At 43.4% G+C, this 12358-nt stretch overlaps 11 non-coding genes and 3 pseudogenes across 11 annotated transcripts; all 14 read left to right on the plus strand.

The window, feature by feature from the left end:
* Positions 1-650: 650 nt before the first annotated feature.
* Positions 651-769, plus strand: LOC142507842 (5S ribosomal RNA). Its single transcript, XR_012806084.1, has one exon. It is a non-coding gene; the product is annotated as a 5S ribosomal RNA (ribosomal RNA).
* A 680-nt stretch (positions 770-1449) lies between these two features.
* LOC142512444 (5S ribosomal RNA) lies at positions 1450-1568 on the plus strand (annotated as a pseudogene).
* A 683-nt stretch (positions 1569-2251) lies between these two features.
* On the plus strand, positions 2252-2370 carry LOC142515085 (5S ribosomal RNA). Its single transcript, XR_012810947.1, has one exon. It is a non-coding gene; the product is annotated as a 5S ribosomal RNA (ribosomal RNA).
* A 1308-nt stretch (positions 2371-3678) lies between these two features.
* Positions 3679-3797, plus strand: LOC142511657 (5S ribosomal RNA; annotated as a pseudogene).
* Positions 3798-4313: 516 nt separating this feature from the next.
* Positions 4314-4432, plus strand: LOC142517356 (5S ribosomal RNA). Its single transcript, XR_012813106.1, has one exon. It is a non-coding gene; the product is annotated as a 5S ribosomal RNA (ribosomal RNA).
* A 658-nt stretch (positions 4433-5090) lies between these two features.
* On the plus strand, positions 5091-5209 carry LOC142511406 (5S ribosomal RNA; annotated as a pseudogene).
* Positions 5210-5892: 683 nt separating this feature from the next.
* LOC142516931 (5S ribosomal RNA) lies at positions 5893-6011 on the plus strand. The gene has a single exon (XR_012812698.1). It is a non-coding gene; the product is annotated as a 5S ribosomal RNA (ribosomal RNA).
* A 682-nt stretch (positions 6012-6693) lies between these two features.
* On the plus strand, positions 6694-6812 carry LOC142516932 (5S ribosomal RNA). The gene has a single exon (XR_012812699.1). It is a non-coding gene; the product is annotated as a 5S ribosomal RNA (ribosomal RNA).
* Positions 6813-7494: 682 nt separating this feature from the next.
* On the plus strand, positions 7495-7613 carry LOC142516933 (5S ribosomal RNA). The gene has a single exon (XR_012812700.1). It is a non-coding gene; the product is annotated as a 5S ribosomal RNA (ribosomal RNA).
* A 682-nt stretch (positions 7614-8295) lies between these two features.
* Positions 8296-8414, plus strand: LOC142508324 (5S ribosomal RNA). Its single transcript, XR_012806544.1, has one exon. It is a non-coding gene; the product is annotated as a 5S ribosomal RNA (ribosomal RNA).
* A 1400-nt stretch (positions 8415-9814) lies between these two features.
* LOC142508205 (5S ribosomal RNA) lies at positions 9815-9933 on the plus strand. The gene has a single exon (XR_012806431.1). It is a non-coding gene; the product is annotated as a 5S ribosomal RNA (ribosomal RNA).
* Positions 9934-10616: 683 nt separating this feature from the next.
* On the plus strand, positions 10617-10735 carry LOC142513624 (5S ribosomal RNA). The gene has a single exon (XR_012809561.1). It is a non-coding gene; the product is annotated as a 5S ribosomal RNA (ribosomal RNA).
* A 646-nt stretch (positions 10736-11381) lies between these two features.
* Positions 11382-11500, plus strand: LOC142508147 (5S ribosomal RNA). The gene has a single exon (XR_012806375.1). It is a non-coding gene; the product is annotated as a 5S ribosomal RNA (ribosomal RNA).
* Positions 11501-12116: 616 nt separating this feature from the next.
* LOC142514329 (5S ribosomal RNA) lies at positions 12117-12235 on the plus strand. The gene has a single exon (XR_012810227.1). It is a non-coding gene; the product is annotated as a 5S ribosomal RNA (ribosomal RNA).
* Positions 12236-12358: the final 123 nt, after the last annotated feature.

Consider the following 12358-nt stretch of genomic DNA (forward strand, 5'->3'; position numbering starts at 1 on the left):
CAGACGATTTTCGGCTCAAATTATCTGAATCTCGATCGGGACCAATTAAGACATGTGAAAACAACGTAGCTCGGGCACTGCTGGATTTGGACAAAATTGTAGGCTAATTTGATTATAAACGGGCAAATGAACGAGACTCAATACTCAGCAATGGGCTGGCGAGATTTTAGCCGAATTATTTCTTTAAGACCCTCTAATTTGCGATTTTTCGCTTCTGTTAAACTTCTGTTTCCTCGAGAAATCCGTTTAGGAAGTCTGAAATTCGATTCCGGTTCCATTTTATCGTATCCCAGGCATAATAATAGCTTTACATTTGCTATTTTATTCTTCTTATTTTCTTTTCTATTTTCTTGGAAAATTTAGCGATTTTTGTTGTCGTGAGTCGGTTCTGTGCGGAAGGGTATGACGTAGATTACTCCGGAGACGGTTAACTCATTAAAAACAATTATTTCGACTGTTTTAGCTTTAATTTATGTAAACGGTCGCGACACAAGGACTTCCAAGGGAGGTAACCCATCATAGCTCTTTCATCGCGCCAGAACGCTTAACTTCATGGTTCTGATTGGGCGAGAGCAGTGCCGCGTGTTGTCCATCGCCGCCCGCTTCACACGTACTCGAGGGATAAAAGAATAAACATCCCACTCAATGTCGGGTGCGATCATACCAGCACTAATGCACCGGATCCCATCAGAACTCCGAAGTTAAGCGTGCTTGGGCGAGAGCAGTACTAGGATGGGTGACCGCCTTGGAAGTCCTCGTGTTGCACCCCTTTTCGTGTTTTTCTATTTTTGATTACTTGTTGACAGACTATTTTCGGCTCAAATCATCTGAATCTCGATCAGGACCAGATAAGACATGTGAAAACAACGTAGCTCGGACACTGCAGGATTTGGACAAAATTGTAGGCTAATTGGATTGTAAACGGGCAAACGAACGAGACTCATTACTCCGCAATGAGCTGGCGAGATTTTAGCTGAATTCTTTCACTAAGACACTCTAATTTGCGATTTTCCGCTTCTGTTAAGCTTCTGTTTCCTCGAGAAATCCGTTAAGGAAGTCCGAAATTCGATTCCGGTTCCATTTTATCGTATCCCGGGCATAATAATAGCTTTACATTCTCTATTTTCTTCTTCTTGTTTTTTTCTATTTTCTGTGAACATTTAGCGATTTTTGTTGTCGTGAGCCGGTTCGGTGCAGAAGGGCATGACGCAGATGACTCCGGAGGCGTTTAAGTCATTAAAAATAATTATTTCGACTGTTTTAGCTATAATTATGTAAACGGTCGGGACACAAGGACTTCCAAGGGAGGTCACCCATCCTAGCTCTGTCATCGCTTCAGAACGCTTAAATTCATGGTTCTGATTGGGCGAAAGCAGTGCCGCGTGTTGTCCATCGCCGCCGCGCCACACGTACTCGAGGGATATAAGAATAAACATCCCACACAATGTCAGATGCGAACATACCAGCAGTATTGCACCGGATCCCATCAGAACTCCAAAGTTAAGCGTGCTTTGGTGAGACCAGTACTAGGATGGGTGACCCCCTGGGATGTCATCGTGTTGCACCCCTTTTCATGTTTTTCTATTTTTGATTACTTGTTGACAGACGATTTTCGGCTCAAATGTTCTGAATAACGATCGGGACCAGATAAGACATGTGAAATCAACGTAGCTCAAGCACTGCCGCATTTGGACAAAATTGTAGCCTAATTTGATTGTAAACGGGCAAACGAACGAGACTCATTACTCCGCAAATAGCTGGCGAGATTTTAGCCGAATTCCTTCTTTAAGATCCTCTAATTTGCGATTTTCCTCTTCTGTTAAGCTTCCGTTTCCTCGAAAAATCCGTTTAGGAAGTCCGAAATTCGATTCCGGTTCCATTTTATCGTATCCCATGCATAATAATAGCTTTACATTCGCTATTTTCTTCTTTTTATTTTTTTTTTATTTTTTGGGAACATTTAGAGATTTTTGTTATCGTGAGCCGGTTCTGTGCGGAAGGGTATGACGCACATCACTCCGGGGATGGTTAACTCATTAAAAACAATTATTTCGACTGTTTTAGCCATAATTTACGAAAACGGTCGCGACACAAGGACTTCCCAGGGAGGTCACCCATACTAACTCTGCCATCGCGCCAGAACGCTTAACTCCATAGTTCCGATTGGGCGAGAGCAGTGCCGCGTGTTGTCCATCGCCGCCCGCTCCACACGTACTGGAGGGATATAAGAATAAACATCCCACTCAATGTCGGGTGCGATCATGCCAGCACTAATGCACCGGATCCCATCAGAACTCCGAAGCTAAGCGTGCTTGGGCGAGACCAGTACTAGGATGGGTGACCCCCTGGGAAGTCCTCATGTTGCACCTCTTTCCGTGTTTTTCTATTTTTGATTACTTGTTGACAAAAGATTTTTGGCTCAAATCATCTGAATCTCGATCAGGACCAGATAAGACATGTGAAATCAACGTAGCTCGGGTACTGCCGGATTTGGACAAAATTTTAGGCTAATTTGATTGTAAACGGGCAAACGAACAAGACTCTTACTCCGCAATGAGCTGGCGAGATTTTAGCCGAATTCCTTCCCTAAGACCCTTTAATTTGCGATTTTCCGCTTCTGTTAAACTTCCGTTTCCTCGAAAAATCCGCTTAGGAAGTCCGAAATTCGATTCCGGTTCCATTTTATCGTATCCGAGGCATAATAATAATAGCTTTACATTCGCTATTTTCTTCTTTTTATTTTTTTTCTATTTCTGGGAACATTTAGCGATTTTTGTTGTCGTGAGCCAGTTCTGTGCGGAAGGGTATGACGCAGATCACTCCGGAGATGGTTAACTCATTAAAAACAATTATTTCGACTGTGATAGCCATAATTTACGTAAACGTTCGCGACACGAGGACTTCCAGGGGAGGTCACCCATCCTAGCTCTCCCATCAGAACTCCGAAGATAATCGTGCTTGGGCGAGAACAGTACTAGGATGGGTGACCCCGTGGTAAGTCCTCGTGTTGCACCCCTTTTCGTGTTTTTCTATTTTTGATTACTTGTTGACAGACGATTTTCGGCTCAAATCATCTGAATAACGATCGGGACCAGATAAGACATGTGAAATCAACGTAGCTCGGGCACTGCCGGATTCGGACAAAATTGTAGCCTAATTTGATTGTAAACGGGCAAACGAACGAGACTCATTACTCCGCAAATAGCTGGCGAGATTTTAGCCGAATTCCTTCTTTAAGATCCTCTAATTTGCGATTTTCCTCTTCTGTTAAGCTTCTGTTTTCTCGAGAAATCCGCTTAGGAAGTCCGAAATTAGATTCCGGTTCCATTTTATCGTATCCGAGGCATAATAATAGCTTTACATTCACTATTTTCTTCTTCTTATTTTTTTTTTCTATTTTATGGGAACATTTAGCGATTTTTGTTGTCGTGAGCCGGTTCTGTGCGGAAGGGTATGACGCAGATTACTCCGGAGACGGTTAACTCATTAAAAACAATTATTTCTACTGTTTTATCTATAATTTACGTAAACGATCGTGACAGGAGGACTTCCGAGGGAGGTCACCCATACGCGTAATTTCATGGTTCTGATTGTGCGAGAGCAGTGCCGCGTGTTGTCCATTGCCGCTCGCGCCACACGTACTCGAGGGATATAAGAATAAACATCCCACTCAATGTAAGGAGCGATCATACCAGCACTAATGCACCAGATCCCATCAGAACTCTGATGTTAAGCGTCATTGGTTGAGACTAGTACTAGGATGGGTGACCCCATGGGAAGTCCTCGTGTAGCACCCCTTTTCGTGTTTTTCTATTTTTGATTATTTGTTGACAGACGATTTTCGGCTCAAATCATCTGAATCTCGATCGGGACCAGATAAGACATGTGAAATAAACGTAGCTCGGGCACTGCCGGATTTGGACAAAATTGTAGGCTGATTTGATTGTAAACGGCCAAATGAACGACACTCATTACTCCGCAATGAGATGACGAGATTTTAGCCGAATTCCTTCTCTAAGACCATCTAATTTGCGATTTTTCGCTACTGTTAAGCTTCTGTTTCTCTTGACGCAGATTACTCCGGAGATGGTTAACTCATTAAAAACAATTATTTCGACTGTTTTAGCTATAATTTACGTAAACGGTCGCGACAGGAGGACTTCCCAGAGAGGTCAACAATCCTAGCTCTGCCATCGCGCTAGAACGCTTAAATTCATGGTTCCGATTTGGCGAGAGCGGTGCCGCGTGTTGTCCATCGCAGCACGCTCCACACGTACTCGAGGGATATAAGAATAAACATACCACTCAATGTCGGGTGCGATCATACCAGCACTAATGCACCGGATTCCATCAGAACTCCGAAGGTAAGCGTGCTTGGGTGAGACCAGTACCAGGAAGGGTGACCCCCTGGGAAGTCCTCGTGTTGCACCTCTTTTCGTGTTTTTCTATTTTTGATTACTTGTTGACAGACGATTTTCGGCTCAAATCATCTGAATCTCGATTGGGACAAGATAAGACATGTGAAATCAACGTCGCTCGGGCACTGCCGGATTTGGAAAAATTGTAGCCTAATTTGATTGTAAACGGGCAAACGAACGAGACTCAATACTCCGCAACGAGGTGGCGAGTATTAGCCGAATTCCTTCTCTAAGACCCTCTAATTTGCGATTTTCCGCTTCTGTTTCCTCGAGAGGAAGTTCTAAATTCGATTCCGGTTCCATTTTATCGTATCCCAGGCATAATAATAGCTTTACATTCGCAATTTTTTTCTACTTAAATTTTTTTCTATTTACTGGGAACATTTAGCGATTGTTGTTGTCTTAAGGGTTCTGTGGGGAAGGGTATGACGCAGATTACTCCGGAGACGGTTAACTCATTAAAAACAATTATTTCGATTGTTTTATCCATAATTTAAGTAAACGTTCGCGACACGAGAACTTTCCAGGGAGGTCACCTGTCCTAGCTCTGCCATCGCGCCAGAACGCTTAACTTCATGGTTCTGATTAGGCGAGAGCAGTGCCGCGTGTTCTCCATCTCCGCCGCTCCACACGTTCTCGATGGATATAAGAATAAACATCCCACTCAATTTCGGGTGCGATCATACCAGTACTAATGCAACGGATCCCATCAGGACTCCGAAGTTAAGCATGCTTGGGCAAGAGCAGTACTAGGATGAGTGACCCCCTTGGAAGTCCTCCTGTTGCACCCCTTTTCGTGTTTTTCTATTTATGATTACTTGTTGACAGACGATTTTCGGCTCAAATCATCTGAATCTCGATCGGGACCAGATAAGACATGTGAAATCAACGTAGTTCGGGCACTGCCGGATTTGGACAAAATTTTATCTTAATTTGATTCTAAACGGGCAAACGAACGAGACTCATTACTCCGCAATGAGCTGGCGAGATTTTAGCCGAATTCCTTCTTTAAGACCCACTAATTTGCGATTTTCCGCTTCTGTTAAGCTTCCGTTTCCTCGAGAAATCCCCTTAGGAAGTCCGAAATTCGATTCCGGTTCCATTTTATCGTATCCGAGCCATAATAATAGCTTTACATTCGCTATTTTCTTCTTATTATTTTTTTTTCAATTTTCTGGGAACATTTAGCGATTTTTGTAAACGTGAGCCGGTTTTGTGCGGAATGGTATGACGCAGATTACTCCGGAGATGGTTAACTCATTAAAAACAATTATTTTGACTGTTTTAGCTATAATTTACGTAAACGGTCGCGACACGAGGACTTCCTAGGGAGGTCACCCATCCTAGCTCTGCCATCGCACCAGAATGCTAAACTTCATGGTTCTGATTGGGCGAGAGAAGTGCCGCGTGTTGTCCATCTCCGCCGCGCCACACGTACTCAAGGTGTATAAGAATTAACATCCCACTCAATATCAGGTGCGATCATACCAGCACTAATGCACCGGATCCCATCAGAACTCCAAAGTTAAGCGTGCTTGGGCGAGACCAGTACTAGGTTGGGTGACCCCTTGGGAAGTCCTCGTGTTGCCACCCCTTTTCGTGTTTTCTATTTTTGATTACTTGTTGACAGACGATTTTCGGCTCAAATCATCTGAATCTCGATCAAGACCGGATAAGAGATGTGAAATCAACGTAGCTCGGACACTGCCGGATTTGGACAAAATTGTAGCCTAATTAGATTGTAAACGGGCAAACGAACGAGACTCATTACTCCGCAATGAGCTGGCAAGATTTTAGCGGAATTCTTTCTCTAGGACCCTCTAATTTGCGATTTTCCGCTTCTGTTAAGCTTCCGTTTCCTCAAAAAAATCCTCATAGGAAGTCCGAAATTCGATTTCGGTTCCATTTTATCGTATCCCAAGGATAATAATAGATTTACATTCGCTATTTTTGTCTTCTTATTTTTTTCTATTTCCTGGGAATATTTAGCTATTTTTGTTGTCTTGAGCAGATTCTGTGCGGAAGGGTATGACGCAAATTACCCCGGACACGGTTAACTCATTAAAAACAATTATTTTGACTGTTTTAGCTATAATTTACGTAAACGGTCGCGACACGAGGACTTCCTAGGGAGGTCATCCATCCTAGCTCTGCCATCGCACCAGAATGCTAAACTTCATGGTTCTGATTGGGCGAGAGAAGTGCCGCGTGTTGTCCATCTCCGCCGCGCCACACGTACTCAAGGTGTATAAGAATTAACATCCCACTCAATATCAGGTGCGATCATACCAGCACTAATGCACCGGATCCCATCAGAACTCCAAAGTTAAGCGTGCTTGGGCGAGACCAGTACTAGGTTGGGTGACCCCTTGGGAAGTCCTCGTGTTGCCACCCCTTTTCGTGTTTTCTATTTTTGATTACTTGTTGACAGACGATTTTCGGCTCAAATCATCTGAATCTCGATCAAGACCGGATAAGAGATGTGAAATCAACGTAGCTCGGACACTGCCGGATTTGGACAAAATTGTAGCCTAATTAGATTGTAAACGGGCAAACGAACGAGACTCATTACTCCGCAATGAGCTGGCAAGATTTTAGCGGAATTCTTTCTCTAGGACCCTCTAATTTGCGATTTTCCGCTTCTGTTAAGCTTCCGTTTCCTCAAAAAAATCCTCATAGGAAGTCCGAAATTCGATTTCGGTTCCATTTTATCGTATCCCAAGGATAATAATAGATTTACATTCGCTATTTTCTTATTCTTATTTTTTTCTATTTTCTGGGAACATTTAGCGATTTTTGTTGTGATGAGCCGGTTATGTGCGGAAGGGTATGACGCAGATTACTCCAGAGACGGTTAGCTCAATAAAAACAATTATTTCTATTGTTTTAGCTATAATTTACGTAAATGGTCGCGACACGAGGACTTCCCAGGGAGGTCATCCATCCTAGCTCTGCCATCGCACCAGAATGCTAAACTTCATGGTTCTGATTGGGCGAGAGAAGTGCCGCGTGTTGTCCATCTCCGCCGCGCCACACGTACTCAAGGTGTATAAGAATTAACATCCCACTCAATATCAGGTGCGATCATACCAGCACTAATGCACCGGATCCCATCAGAACTCCAAAGTTAAGCGTGCTTGGGCGAGACCAGTACTAGGTTGGGTGACCCCTTGGGAAGTCCTCGTGTTGCCACCCCTTTTCGTGTTTTCTATTTTTGATTACTTGTTGACAGACGATTTTCGGCTCAAATCATCTGAATCTCGATCAAGACCGGATAAGAGATGTGAAATCAACGTAGCTCGGACACTGCCGGATTTGGACAAAATTGTAGCCTAATTAGATTGTAAACGGGCAAACGAACGAGACTCATTACTCCGCAATGAGCTGGCAAGATTTTAGCGGAATTCTTTCTCTAGGACCCTCTAATTTGCGATTTTCCGCTTCTGTTAAGCTTCCGTTTCCTCAAAAAAATCCTCATAGGAAGTCCGAAATTCGATTTCGGTTCCATTTTATCGTATCCCAAGGATAATAATAGATTTACATTCGCTATTTTCTTATTCTTATTTTTTTCTATTTTCTGGGAACATTTAGCGATTTTTGTTGTGATGAGCCGGTTATGTGCGGAAGGGTATGACGCAGATTACTCCAGAGACGGTTAGCTCAATAAAAACAATTATTTCTATTGTTTTAGCTATAATTTACGTAAATGGTCGCGACACGAGGACTTCCCAGGGAGGTCACTCATCCTAGCTCTGCAATCGCGCCAGAACGCTTAACTTCATGGTTCTGATTGGGCGAGAGCAGTGCCGCGGGTTGTCCATCGCCGCCCGCTCCACATGTACTTGAGGGATAAAAGAATAAACATCCACTCAATGTCGGGTGCGATCTTACCAACACTAATGCACCGGATCCCATCAGAACTCCGAAGTTAAGCTTTCTTGGGCGAGAGCAGTACTAGGATGGGTGACCCCCTGGGAAGTCCTCATGTTGCACCCCTTTTCGTGTTTTTCTATTTTTGATTAATTGTTGACAAGCGATTTTCGGCTCAAATCATCTGATCTCGATCGGGATCAGATAAGACATGCGAAATCAACGGAGCTCGGACACTTCCCGATTTGGACAAAATTGTAGCCTAATTTGATTGTAAACTGGCAAACGAACGAGACTCATTACTCCGTAATAAGCTGACGAGATTTTAGCCGAATTCCTTCTCTAAAACACTCTAATTTGCGATTTTCCGCTTCTGTTAAGCTTCCGTTTCCTCGAGAAATCCGCATAGGAAGTTCGAAATTCGATTCAGGTTCGATTTTATCGTATCCCAGGCATAATAATAGCTTTACATTCGCTATTTTCTTCTTCTTATTTTTTTTTCTATTTTCTGGGAACATTTAGCGATTTTTGTTGTCGTGAGCCGGTTCTGTGCCGAAGGGTATGACGCAGATTACTCCAAAGTTGGTTAACTCATTAAAAGCAATTATTTTGACTATTTTAACCATAATTTACGTAAATGGTCGTGACACGAGGACTTCCCAGGGAGGACACCCATCCTAGCTCTGCCATCGTGAGCCGGTTTTGTGCGGAAGGGTATGACGCAGATTACTTCAGAGTCGGTTAATTCATTAAAAACAATTATTTCGACTGTTTTAGCCATAATTTACATAAATGGTCGCGACACGAGGACTTCTCAGAGAGGTCACCCATCCTAGCTCTGCCACCGCGCAAGAACGCTTAACTTCATGGTTCTGATTGGGCAAGAGCAGTGCCGCGTGTTGTCCATTGCCGCCCGAGCCACACGTACTCAAGGGATATAAGAATAAACATCCCACTCAATGTCGGGATAAGATAAGACATGTGAAATAAACGTAGCTCGGGCACTGCCGGATTTGGACAAAATTGTTGTCTAATTTTATTGTAAACGGGCAAACGAACGAGACTTATTACTCCGCAATGAGCTAAAGAGATTTTAGCCGAATTCCTTCTCTAAGACCCTCTAATTTGCGATTTTCCGCTTCTGTTAAGCTTTCGTTTCCTCGAGAAATCCGCTTAGGAATTTTGAAATTTGATTCCGGTTCCATTTTATCGTATCCCAGGCATAATATTAGCTTTACATTCGCTATTTTCTCCTTCTTATTTTTTTTCAATTTTCTGGGAACATTTAGCGATTTTTGTTGTAATGAGCCGGTTCTGTGCCGAAGGGTATGACGCAGATTACTCCAGAGTTGGTTAACTCATTAAAAGCAATTATTTCGGCTGTTTTAGCCATCCTAGCTCTGCCATCGTGCCAGAACGCTTAACTTCATGGTTCTGATTGGGCGAGAACAGTGCCGCGTGTTGTACATCTCCGCCCGCTTCACACGTACTCGAGAGATATAAGAATAAACATCCTAATCAATGTCGGGTGCGATCATACCAGCACTAATGCACCGGATCCAATCAGAATTCAGAAGTTAAGCTTGCTTGGGCGAGAGCAGTACTAGGATGGGTGACCCCCTGGGAAGTCCTTGTGTTGCGCCCCTCTTCGTGTTTTTCTATTTTTGATTACTTATTGACAGACGATTTTCGGCTCAAATCATCTGAATCTCGATTTGGACCAGATAAGACATGTGAAATCAACGTAGCTCAAGCACTGCCGGATTTGGACAAAATTGTACCATAATTTGATTGTAAACTGGCAAACGAACGAGACTCATTATTCCGCAATGAGCTGATGAGATTTTAGCCGAATTTTTTCTCTAAGACCTTCTAATTTGCGATTTTCCTCTTCTATTAAGCTTCCATTTCCTCGAGAAATCCGCTTAGGAAGTCCGAAATTCGATTCAGGTTCCATTTTATCGTATTCCAAGCATAATAATAGCTTTACATTCGCTATTTTCTTCTTCTTATTTTTTTTCTATTTTCTCGAAACATTTAGCGATTTTTGTTGTCGTGAGCCGGTTCTGTGCGGAAGGGTATGACGCAGATTACTCCGGAGACGGTTAACTCATTAAAATATATTATTTCGACTGTTTTATTTAAAATTTACGTAAACGGTCGCGACACGAGGACTTCCCAGGGAGGTCACCCATCCTAACTCTGCCATCGCGCCAGAACGCTTAACTTCATGGTTCTGATTGGTCGAGAGCCGTGCCGCGTGTTGTCCATCGCCGCCTGCTCCACAGGTACTCGATGAATTTAAGAATAAACATCCCACTCAATGTCGGGTGCGATCATACCGGCACCAATGCACCGGATCCCATCAGAACTCCGAAGTTAAGCGTGCTTGGGCGAGAGCAGTACTAGGACGGGTGATCCCCTGGGAAGTCCTCGTGTTGCACCCCTTTCCGTTTTTTTATATTTTTGATTACTTGTTGACAAATGATTTTCGGCTCAAATCATCTGAATCTCGATCAAGACCAGATAAGACATGTGAAATCAACGTAGCTCGGACACTACGGGATTTGGACAAAATTGTAGCTTAATTTTATTGTAAACTGGCAAACGAACGAGACTCCGCAATGGGCTGGCGAGATTTTAGCCGAATTCCTTTTCTAAGACCCTCAAATTTGCTATTTTCCGCTTCTGTTAAGTTTCCGTTTCCTCGAGAAATCCTCTTAGGAAGTCCCAAATTCGATTGCGGTTCCATTTTATCGTATCCCAAGCATAATAATAGCTTTACATTCGCTATTTTCTTATTACTATTTTTTTTTCTATTTTCTGGAAACATTTAGCGATTTTTGTTGTCGTGAGCCAGTTCTGTGCGAAAGGGTATGAAGCAGATTACTCCGGAGACGGTTAACTCATAATTTACATAAACGGTCGCGACACGAGGACTTCCCAGGGAGGTCACCCATCCTAGCTCTGCCATCGCGCCAGAACGCTTAACTTCATGGTTATGATTGGGCGAGAGGAGTGTCGCGTGTTGTCCGTCGCCGCCCGCTCCACACGTACTCGAGAGATATAAGAATAAACATACCACTCAATGTCGGGTGCGATCATACCAGCACCAATGCACCGGATCCCATCAGAACTACGAAGTTAAGCGTTCTTGGACGAGAACAATACTAGGATGGGTGACCCCCTGGGAAGTCCTCGTGTTGCACTCTTTTCGTGTTTTTCTATTTTTGATTACTTGTTGACAGACAATTTTGGGCTCAAATCATCAGAATCTCGATCGGTACCAGATATGACATGTTAAATCAACGTAGCTCGGGCACTGCCGAATTTGGACAAAATTGTAGCCAAATTTGATTTTAAACGGGCAAACGAACGAGACTCATTATTACGCAATGAGCTGGCGAGATTTTAGCCAAATTCTTTCTCTAAGTCCGAAATTCCATTCCGGTTCCATTTTATCGTATCTCAGGCATAATAATAGCTTTACGTTTGCTATTTTCTTTTTCTTATTTTTTTTCTATTTTCTGAAAACATTTAGCGATTTTTGTTGTCGTGAGCCGACTCTGTGCGGAAGGGTATAACGCAGATTACTCCGGAGACGGTTAACTCATTAAAAAATATTATTTCGACTGTTTTATCCATAATTTACATAAACGGTCGCGACACGAGGACTTCCCAGGGAGGTCACCCATCCTTGCCCTGGCATCGCGCCAGAACGATTAACTTCATGGTTCTGATTGGTCGAGAGCAGTGCCACGTGTTGTCCATCGCCGCCCGCTCCACACGTACTCGATGGATATAAGAATAAACATCCCACTCAATGTCGGGTGCGATCATACCAGCACTAATGCACCGGATCCCATCAGAATTCCGAAGTTAAACGTGCTAGGGCGAGAGCAGTACTAGGATGGGTGATCCTCTGAGAAGTCCTCGTGTTGCACCCCTTCTCGTGTTTTTCTATTTTTGATTACTTGTTGACAGATGATTTTCGGCTCAAATCATCTGAATCTCGATCGGGACTAGATAAAACATGTGAAATCAATGTAGCTCGGGCGCTGCCGGATTTG

Source organism: Primulina tabacum, chromosome 10 (genome assembly GCF_025594145.1).
Source record: "Primulina tabacum isolate GXHZ01 chromosome 10, ASM2559414v2, whole genome shotgun sequence".
NCBI lineage: Eukaryota > Viridiplantae > Streptophyta > Magnoliopsida > Lamiales > Gesneriaceae > Primulina > Primulina tabacum.